We start from the raw sequence: 9898 nt of genomic DNA, 5'->3' as shown, positions 1-9898 counted from the left end.
GAACAATAGCAATAAATCTCTAAAACAGCCAACAGTGATGATAAACAATTGAGACTTGATTAAACGTGTTGTACCCTGTATACAACCAATGACATGGGGGTACAATAAAAGCAAATGCCTTAGCAGTCTTTATATTAGCCGGGAAAAATACTGCATAAGTTGAAGAGTATAAAAAGTAACAGAAGAAGAGCAATAAGATATTGATAATTGGGCCATATGATTAAGGTTTTACAATTTGGACTGGAGTAGTTCTGGCTCAACAAAAGTTGAACCATTTAACTTAAATATAATTTTCCTCACCTGGATTTCAGCATATCTGATTGAATTGACAAGCCAGAGCTCTAGATCTGATTTGTATACATTTGTTAGGACACTAAAACCTTAACTGTACTCTGAAATCTTTGGATATGATTCTAACTTCAGGAAAATCAAGTATAAATTCTTTGGATTTAAGGTTAAATTTTGAATATTTGAAAAGCAAATCTTTATAAATCAAATAAATGTAACTTTTAAGGTTTAGCAGCTGGTTAAATCTTTACACATTTTAAGTACCAAGTTGATTTGATGATGTAGACAATTACTTTTTCATATGGTGAAGATGATACATAATATACTTTTTCTATAAAGGGTGATGGAAACTTCTTTTTAGTATCAGGAAGAGTGTGTTGGTGGGAAGGAATATGTTAACTAGATTAGATAGTTCACTATCCCATATTTCCAAGGTAATTATTTAACCAAACATGGTATCTCTTGAGCCAGTTTATCTTTAATGATCTAACTACAGAATTGTGTTTTTATCAGCTTTAGCCTAATGAGGGTCAATGTATTTGATATATTTAATGTATTAAATATATTTTATATTTATGAAATATATGTGTATCTTATATTTAGGATATTCTATATCTGTCTTACAGTATGAGAGTGAAAATTTTCTGAAACCTAAGATTGTATATATGTGTAGTATTATACCTGTTATTTCACATAACTACCCAGGTGTCAGTGTATGTATTTAGACATCACTCAAATGAGTAGAGGAAAGAAAAGATAAATGAAACAATTCTCTCTCTCTCTTTTTTTTTTCATTTATTAGGTTAAAGGCAGAGATTTAGACTTCAGGATGTGTGTTATTGGAATAATTCCTTGAGCTTATTATTTAGTGTTTACATTTGTTGAGCAAGGTGATGGTGGTGATTCTGTAAACACTAGAGGCCCAGTGCACAACATTCGTGTGTGTGTTGGGGGGTCCCTCAGCTCGACCTGTGCACTCTCACAATCCCAGACCCCTCGGGGGATGTCTGACTGCCGGCAGTCAGACATCCCTCTCCCAATCTGGGACTGCTGGCTCCTAACCACTTGCCTGCCTGCCTGATTACCCCAACCACTCTACCTGCCTACCTACTCAGTGTGTGTCAGAGTGACTAGTCATTCCACCATTCAGTCTATTTGCATATTACCCTTTTATAATATAGGATTCCAAATTCAGTGTTAATTACTAACCTCACAGCCTTTGATTTCTTTATACCATTAATACTGTTCCTGACCATGAGACACAGTATCCCAGATGTTTGTCTCCAATTGGCCTTTGATTACTGATGACCTTAGATAATACTTTTAATCCAGTGCCTTCATTTTATGTTAAGAGCTATTTGATGTCCATTTCAGAATATTAATGAGAATTTTGCTGCTTTCTAACGTAGTTCAGTCAGACGACCAATACCAAATTCCTTACATTTTTCTGGAGGTTTTTTTTCTTCCCTGTAATTCCTTTGCTATCTTGTTCTAAACTTATGTTACAATAAATAGAAAATGACTATGTCTTAGTAAAAAAAGGACTTTCCTAGATAAAAACTATAAATTAGATTCGTAGAGAATCAACTGTGCTGAAGATACTGACTTCGCAAGTGGAGATTAGAGATGTGTTTACCTCTGTAAAATCTGGATCACATAATGGCAGAAGAAGATCAGGTGAAGAGGGGTATAGTGAATGATGTCAGTGCTTATCCAGGAACCCTGTATACACTTGGGGGTTTCCTCAACTCAGACTGAAAGCCAAAAAAACCTGGGTATTTAACTTTCAGTATCAATCAACAGGGCAAGTATACAGTATCCAGGTGATGGGCCCCTGGCCTCAGGTGTCCCCACCTGAGGCAGTCCTGGCACCCCAGAGTGCTCCTATGGGGTCAGGCCAAGATGCTTTCTGATAGATTTTGCCTGAGATTTTGCCCTTGCTTGATGTACTCATTTCCCATTGCAATTATAACAAATTACCACAAACTCAGTGGCTTAAAACTAGACAACTGAAAACCAGATGTCCAGAATTGATCACTTTGAGCTAATAAAATGTTGGTAGTACTGTGGTTTTTGTGGAGGTTCTAAGAGAGAATTGTTTCCTTCTCTTTTCTGTGTCCTAGAAGGTCTATTTCTTGGCTTGTGGGACTTTCCTTTATCTTCAAAGCTACAAGGCAGTATTTTCAAATCTTAGTCTTTGACACTCCTGCCTCCCTCTTTCACTTTAAGGGTTCTTGTGAATATATTTGGCCCACTTGGCTAATCCAGTATAATCTATTGCAAGATCCTTAACTTAACCACAATGGTAGGACTCTTTTTGCCATGATTAGAATGTGACATTTTTCTGGAGGGAGGGTGTTATTCTTCCTATCACACTTGTTATCTTCCTTCCCTACCTCCCTACACTCATACTAGTGTCCCCTAGCAGAATTTCCTCAATAAATCATTTGCACAGGAATCATTGTCTAAGGATATGTTTCTGGGGAACATGACCAAATACATGATGTTTGACAATAAACATGACAAATAATGTAGTAAAGCTAAGGTCTATCATTGATTCAGGGGAGCTTCTGGTTTACATGTTTACCTCTCCCCCTACCCATGGATTCCAGAAATGTTTAGGACAGACATTTAAGATAATCAAAACACAACAGTGTTGAAAAACAGGAAATAGAGCTACCAGTAGACCTGAAAGTTTAAACAAACCCTGGAGCTAAAACACAGGTGGGTGGAATTAATGGAGAAAACAGAGCTGAAGAACCCAAGCCAAGATTCCAGAAGTGAGAGCAATCAATCCTAATGGAGCCCATGAGAAACTCTAAGTTCAGTGACAATACAAAGAGTAGGAGAGGGAGCTGGGAATCATCAGGGAAATTAATTAATTAAATCACTGCGTTAGCTGGGCCTGAAAGACCTAGTCCCTTTTCCTCCTCTGCCATGGGTGCGGATAATGTGATTGACCGCAGTAGTATTTGCCTCCAAGCTAGAACCTAACGCCTGTCTGGGAAGGTATTCTAGAATGAGTTTGGGTCTGAAAGAGAAGCAGAGAAGGATTTAGAGTAACTCCATACCTTTAAATCAGACACTGGGAGAATGTTTTAAAAGAAAGAGAAAGAGGAGAAAAGAGAAAAGTAAGTTCCAACTGGTAGTAAAATACAGTAAATTACTTTATCCTAAGAGTAAATCTTTTTCATTTGATAATTGAAGGGATCCCTAGCCTGCCGGCTCCATACCCAAGCACACCACAGTGGTATTGACCAGTTGACATGACCCCTGTCTAACAGAAACCAATAGTTGACTTTCTCATTTAAAAAAGAAACTCTGTTAAAAAGAAAAAAAAAAAGACAAACACAACCAGAGAGAAAAATCCATGAATCAACTTTGTATTTTTTAATTTTTTTGATGTAAATATGAACTAAGATCAACATGTATTTAGAGAACACACACAAACCAGAAAGAAGAAAATATATCTACTAACTCCAGAGGAATCAAAAGTGATATATGGAACAAGTAAAATTTTAAGTTTCTAACAGGTATGTTCCAAAGTTTTCCAATTTTGGCACTGTTGACCTATTGTAACAGATCATTTTTTCCTTTAGAGAGATTTCCTGTGAATTGTAGGATATTTAGCAATATTCCTGACCTATACTTACTGTCAGTAGCAACCCTCTATACTGTAACAAGGAAAAGTATCTCCACATCCTATGTAATAAAAGGCTAATATGCAAATTGTCCCCTCAACTGGGAGTTCAACCAGGATTCGACCAGGAGTTTGGGGCCGGACCACCACCACCACCTGCAACCCCTTCCCCCGGCCAGCCCTGCACCTGATCAGCCCCCTCTGCCCCCTGCACACCAATAGTGGGTGGGGCCAGCCCACCAACCTCCAATGGCTCCTCCCCCAGCTTGCATGGGCCAATTAGCCCCCATTAGGTAAGGCTGGACCCCACCCCTGCACGAATTTGTGCATATGTTCTCTGGGGGAATAATTCACTTGAGAAACAATGGGAATATTCAGAGAAATTTGAGAGAGTATTCTGTAGAGAATAGAATGTTACTAAAGAACAGTTATAAATTAAGACATTTCTTATAAATTATAAGAAATAAATATTTCTTAATTGAAATAAATCTAATGAAAGACCAAAAATTAAATGGGTTAGGTTAAAAAAACCAAACTGGTGGTCTGTAACATAAAAACAAGGACCTTTTCCATAATGCGGTGCTAAAGACAAATATGAAAACCACAAGAGAAAAAAATATGAGTGTCATTATTTCTTCCAATAGGTTTTCAATCTTTTGCTTTCTCTTATCTCCTTCCAGTACCCCTGTTATGCAAATGTTATATTTGATGTTGTCCTGCAGGTCACCTGAACTGTCCTAATTTTAAAAAAATATTTTTATTGATTTCAGAGAGGAAGGGAGAGGGAGAGAGAGAAAGAAACATCAATGATGAGAGAGAATCATTGATCAGCTGCCTCCTGCACTTCCCCTACTGGGGGTTGAGGCCACAACCTGGACATGTGCTCTTGACTGGAATCGATTCCAGGACCCTTCAGTCCACAGGTCGATGATCAATCCACTGAGCAAAACTGTCTAGGGCCTCATACATTTTTTTTATTTGTTTTCTTTTTGCTGATTGGGTGTTTTTTACAACCTTTGCCCCCAAATTTCTGATTGGGTTCTCTGATTTATCTAATTTGCTATTGATTCCTTCTAGTGTATTCTTCACTTTAGTTATTATATTTTCACTACTGACTGGTTATTTTTTTAATGGTTTTCATCTCTGTGTAAGTTCATCTATTCTTCCCCTAAGTTCATTGAGCATTTTTATAAACAGAGTTTTGAATTTTGTATCTGGTAGATTTTTTGCCTCCATTTTTTGTTTATTTGCTTTTCTGGAGTTTTGTCTTGTTCTTTGATTTGTGACATCTTTTTGTTTCCTCATTTTGGCTGCCTTCCTGTGTTTCTTTCTATATACGAGGTAGATCTGTTATGTCTCCTGTTCTTGGTACAGTGGCCATTTGTAGTACTTGTCCTATGTAGCCCAGCGGTACAGGTACAGTCTCTCTGGTCATGTGAGCTAGGTGTTCCAGAGGTGTCCCCTGTGTGTGTCGTCTTCTTATAATTGAGTCTTTATTGCTGTTGGCATGCCAGTGAGTAGGATTGACCCTCAAGCTGACTGGTGATGAGGACTGGTCATGACTAAAGCAGATGAAATTTATGCTGAGTTTGTCCCCCAGAGTGGGATTTGTTGTAGCAAGGCTCAGGTACCTGGCGAGTCCACCTTTTGGGTGTGTCATTTTTAGGGCTAATTAAATGGTTCTCTGCAGTATGTATTCTGAAGCTGTTCATCAGGTGTGTTGGTTCTGGGCCCTCTTGGGAGGGGCTTTAGTACAGGCCAAGATCAGCCACTGCCTGTGCCTAACCTGTGGACACCTGATAAGAGCTACAAAGTGACCTGCAGTTGGTAGATATCTACACTGGACTTGGAGGCCCCTGGGAGAGGCTATGCTGTGAATGAAGGCCAGGCCAGCTGTCACTAGTGCCCAGGGCCATTTATCAAGATGTATAGGGTATGCTGAGTTGCTGGTTTTGGGCTAGTGTACCTTTGGAGATTTTGGGAAAGTCCACAGCATGGGTTAAAGCTGTCAGCTTATGAGGAATATCTACTGAATGAGTTTTGGACTGGTGTGAGGGTTGGATGAAGTGGGGTCTCAGAGAATCATCTCAGGGTGAGGTGAGTGGTGTTAGCTAAGTCAGTGGGTATGATGCACACCTGTCAGCTGTGTGGGGGGCTCAACAAAGGAAAAAGGTGCCTGCTAGCATTTCTGTCCCACATACAGCTCCCCTCCAGCTCTCACCTTGAAACCAGACAATTCAGTTCCTCCCTGTATGATCCCAGTGCTTTTAAAGCTCCTATTCCTTTTCTGGAGCTCAGGGCAAGTATTTGTGGTCCAGTGAGTTTTTGGCTAGGCCCCTGAAGAGGACGCCTCAGTCTACAGGAGCCCTCTGTCTTACCAGGATGGAATCCCCACTGCTTTTCACAATCAGATGTTGTGAGGGCTTCTCTTCCCAACACTGGTGCTGTGGGATCAGGAGCTCAGCGTGGGAATGGGATCTTTTGCTCCTCAGGGGGAACCAGATATTCCTCCCAGTTCTTATCTTCTACACATGGGTGTCGCACCAGTTTATTTTGCGTCTCCGTCCTTCCTACCCATCTCAACATGGCTTCTTTATATTCTTAGTTATAAGAGTTCTGTTCAGCTAATCTTTAGGTGGTTCTCAAGGGTGGTTGTTTTATGATTCATTTGTAAGTTTGATGTGGTTGTGGGATGAGATAAGTACAGCATTTACCTACTCTGCCATCTTAACCAGAAGTGTCACTATTTTTAAAATTTTTATATGCCAAAGCAAACCATCATATCAAATCAAACTATAATTCAATTTCTGACCAAAATGCCAAGACAATAAAATTTAATATACAATATGTATAGAACTGTTTCAGTTATCTATTGCCAGCCCCAAATCTAGTAGCTTAAAACAACAGTAATCATGCTATTATTATCCCTCATGGTTCTGAGGAATGATCTGGCTCAACTCCTCTCTGGTGTCTCATGTGGCTGCAGTCAGATGGTGGCTGGGTCTAGAGTCTTCTTTAAGGCTTCCTCACATACCTGGTGGTTGATCCTGGCTGTCAGCTAGGTCCTCAGTGGGGCCTGCTGGCTGGAAACACCTACACATGGCCTCTCCTTGTGATCTGGGTTTCTTTAGAGCACAATGGCTGGGTTCCAAGAATGAACATCCCACGAGAACGATGAGAAAGCTATATTGGTTTTTTATGGCTCACCCTTGAAAGTCAAATAACATCACTTCTGCTGTTTTACAAGAGTCTGAGATTCAAGCAGGGCGGACAAGCATTCCACATCTTGATGAGAGGAGAGATCAACATCACATTGTAAGATGAGGAATGGGAGATCTTATCTTAGAAATTATAATTTGCCACAGTCACCAATGCACTTGGGATGTAAGTGAAGAAGGGTAATGGAGTGTAATTTTGGTATATTCCTCATCTTTTATTGTGACTAAGCAACAGGTATGTTCTACATCAAAATAGAGGAGTATAAGTATATTATTCAAAGTCAGAGCTGCAGCATTGGACAATGTAAACAGCAGGATTTGCCAATTCTGTAAGATAGTCCCAGGGTAGAGAATGTGTCACTGGAGTTTCTCTTTATTTCTAGGCCTGTTAAAATGTTATATAAATTTTTGTTTATATATAATAAAATATAAGAAGTTATATACACTCTTATTAATATAATATAGTTTTTAAAAACAAACAAAAAATGAGACAAGGTCAGTATTCAACAAGGAGAGCCATTTATTTCATCTCAAATATTAATTTGACACTAACTGAATGCTTGTCACTGTGCTAAGGTCAGGAGATTTTAGGTATAAACACAGATCTGGAAAGAACGTTAAAATTTAGCTGGCCCAATTGTTTAATATCGCAGTGGGAAACTATATCTAAGGGGAGATGCCTTCTCTGTCCAGGATCACACCATCTTTCAGTAGTAAAACTGTTATAGGCGGAATTATAAAGGAACCCCCACCCCGAACTAAGCTTCCCTTCTCTGGTTATTTAATCAAACACTAATCGAGGCGCTATTTAGGGAATTTGCAGATGAAATTAAGATTGTTGCCCTGGCAGGTTTGGCTCAGTGGATAGAGCGTTGGCCTGCGGATGCAAGGGTCCTAGGTTCGATTCTGGTCAAGAGCATGTACCTTGGTTGCGGGCACATCCCCAGTGGGGAGTGTGCAGGAGGCAGCTGATCAACGTTTCTCTCTCATCGATGTTTCTAACTCTCTATCCCTCTCCCTTCCTCTCTGTAAAAAATCAATAAATTATATTTAAAAAAAAAAAAGAAAGAAATTAAGATTGCTAGTAAGGTGACTTTAAAATAGGGAGGATAGTTTGGACTATCTGGGTGGGCCCAGTGCAATCACCTGAACTCCAGCCGGAGAACAGGGATGGCCTCTGGGAGCTGAGAACAATCACCAGTAGACAACCAGCAAGGAAATGGGAAACTCAGTCCTACAACAGCAAGGAACACCCTGAATAACCTGCCAACAGCCTGAACGACCGTGAAGCACACTCTTCCCTAGAGCTTCTTGTTGAGTCTGTCATGCTGACACTTTGATGATAGCATGAAACACATGGAATATGGGGACTTTGACTTACAGAACTGGGAGATAACAAATTTGTGTTGTGGTAAGCTGTGAAATTTGTTATGGCAACCATAGAAAATGAATACAAACACTAAGTCTGGAGCCAAGTTCTTCTGATACCTTGTTTTATTCTTTAAATGGATAAGAACTAGAAGAGACAATCTCATTACTCAAATTGTTTAAATTTAGTTCGCTGGAAAAACACACACATGTAAATCTGAAAAGAAAATGGCAAATGAGGTAGTCAGAACTGAGAGTCATTTATAGGCCAGACTACGCATAGGTCACCCCTGAATAAGCTCTTTAAAGCCAGCCTTGGGCAATACCCAGATTGGATGAACCTGCACAGCCCCTTTCTACTTTGTTTCTATATATTTTTCCAACTCAGGTTTCTATGCTTCTACATTCTAATATGTCTTCTAGTTACCTGACGTTGACTCACTTCTGGAACTTACTAAACTCTGTTTTCCAGCTCAATTATTGACTCCTTATACTTCTCTTATTTCAGTATCCCCACAGCTTCTGGTAAACACTTGCTCTCCCTGGTCCTCCTTTGGGATCCAATACACTACTCATTCCCTTCCCAGGTTTGAGTATTTGGTCCATTTACCAAGTTTGATTTAAGCTTCACTTTTGCAATTATGCCTGACACTCTTAAAAACAGAAAAGGTTAGATAATAGAATGAGATTTTAAGTCAACAGAATATTTCTCAGATAGGTTAACATTTTTCCTTTGTACAACTAGCGTTTTTTAAACACGGTCATGCTACATAGATCATAGACAATGCAATGTATGCTACAGGGCATTCTATTTTGGCATGATTTATATAGTCATCTGTACATTTTACTAGTGTAACTGTGTGTAAATGTGTATAAATGAATATATAGTATGATTGAGCTCATCAGTCTTTTAAATTTAAAAATGTGAAACTAATTTGTTTGACTTAAGTCAAACTCTAAATTGTTGAAATTTTCACCATGATAATAAATATTGTGTATATAGAAATAGGAAGTAGCTATGGATTTTATTTAAAAAATGAGTAAACACCATTTATAAATAATTCAAAAAAAGCTAACAATCTAAGGATTAAAATAAATGTATGGGGCTCCACTATGTTTGAAAACAACTTTGCATTTCCCAGCATTTATAAATAACTTCATCCTCCTTTTCTTCACTCATCAACTTCATTTTGTTAAATACCCTACTGTAGTCCTAATCTGTATTCTTATTAATAATATAAATGTATTATTAATGACATTTTCACAAGGGAAGAATGCTATGTGGAAAGTAGTTGTCAAAAAGCTCAAGTGTGTGGTCCAAAAGTCTGTACAAACTTAGAGTTATTTTTCTCTTTCTTGTCCTATGGCTTCACCCTTCCTCCCT

Source organism: Myotis davidii, unplaced genomic scaffold (assembly GCF_000327345.1).
Source record: "Myotis davidii unplaced genomic scaffold, ASM32734v1 scaffold313, whole genome shotgun sequence".
Lineage (NCBI taxonomy): Eukaryota > Metazoa > Chordata > Mammalia > Chiroptera > Vespertilionidae > Myotis > Myotis davidii.
The sequence above is the reverse complement of the archived record's forward strand: the minus strand, read 5'-3'. Positions refer to the sequence as shown.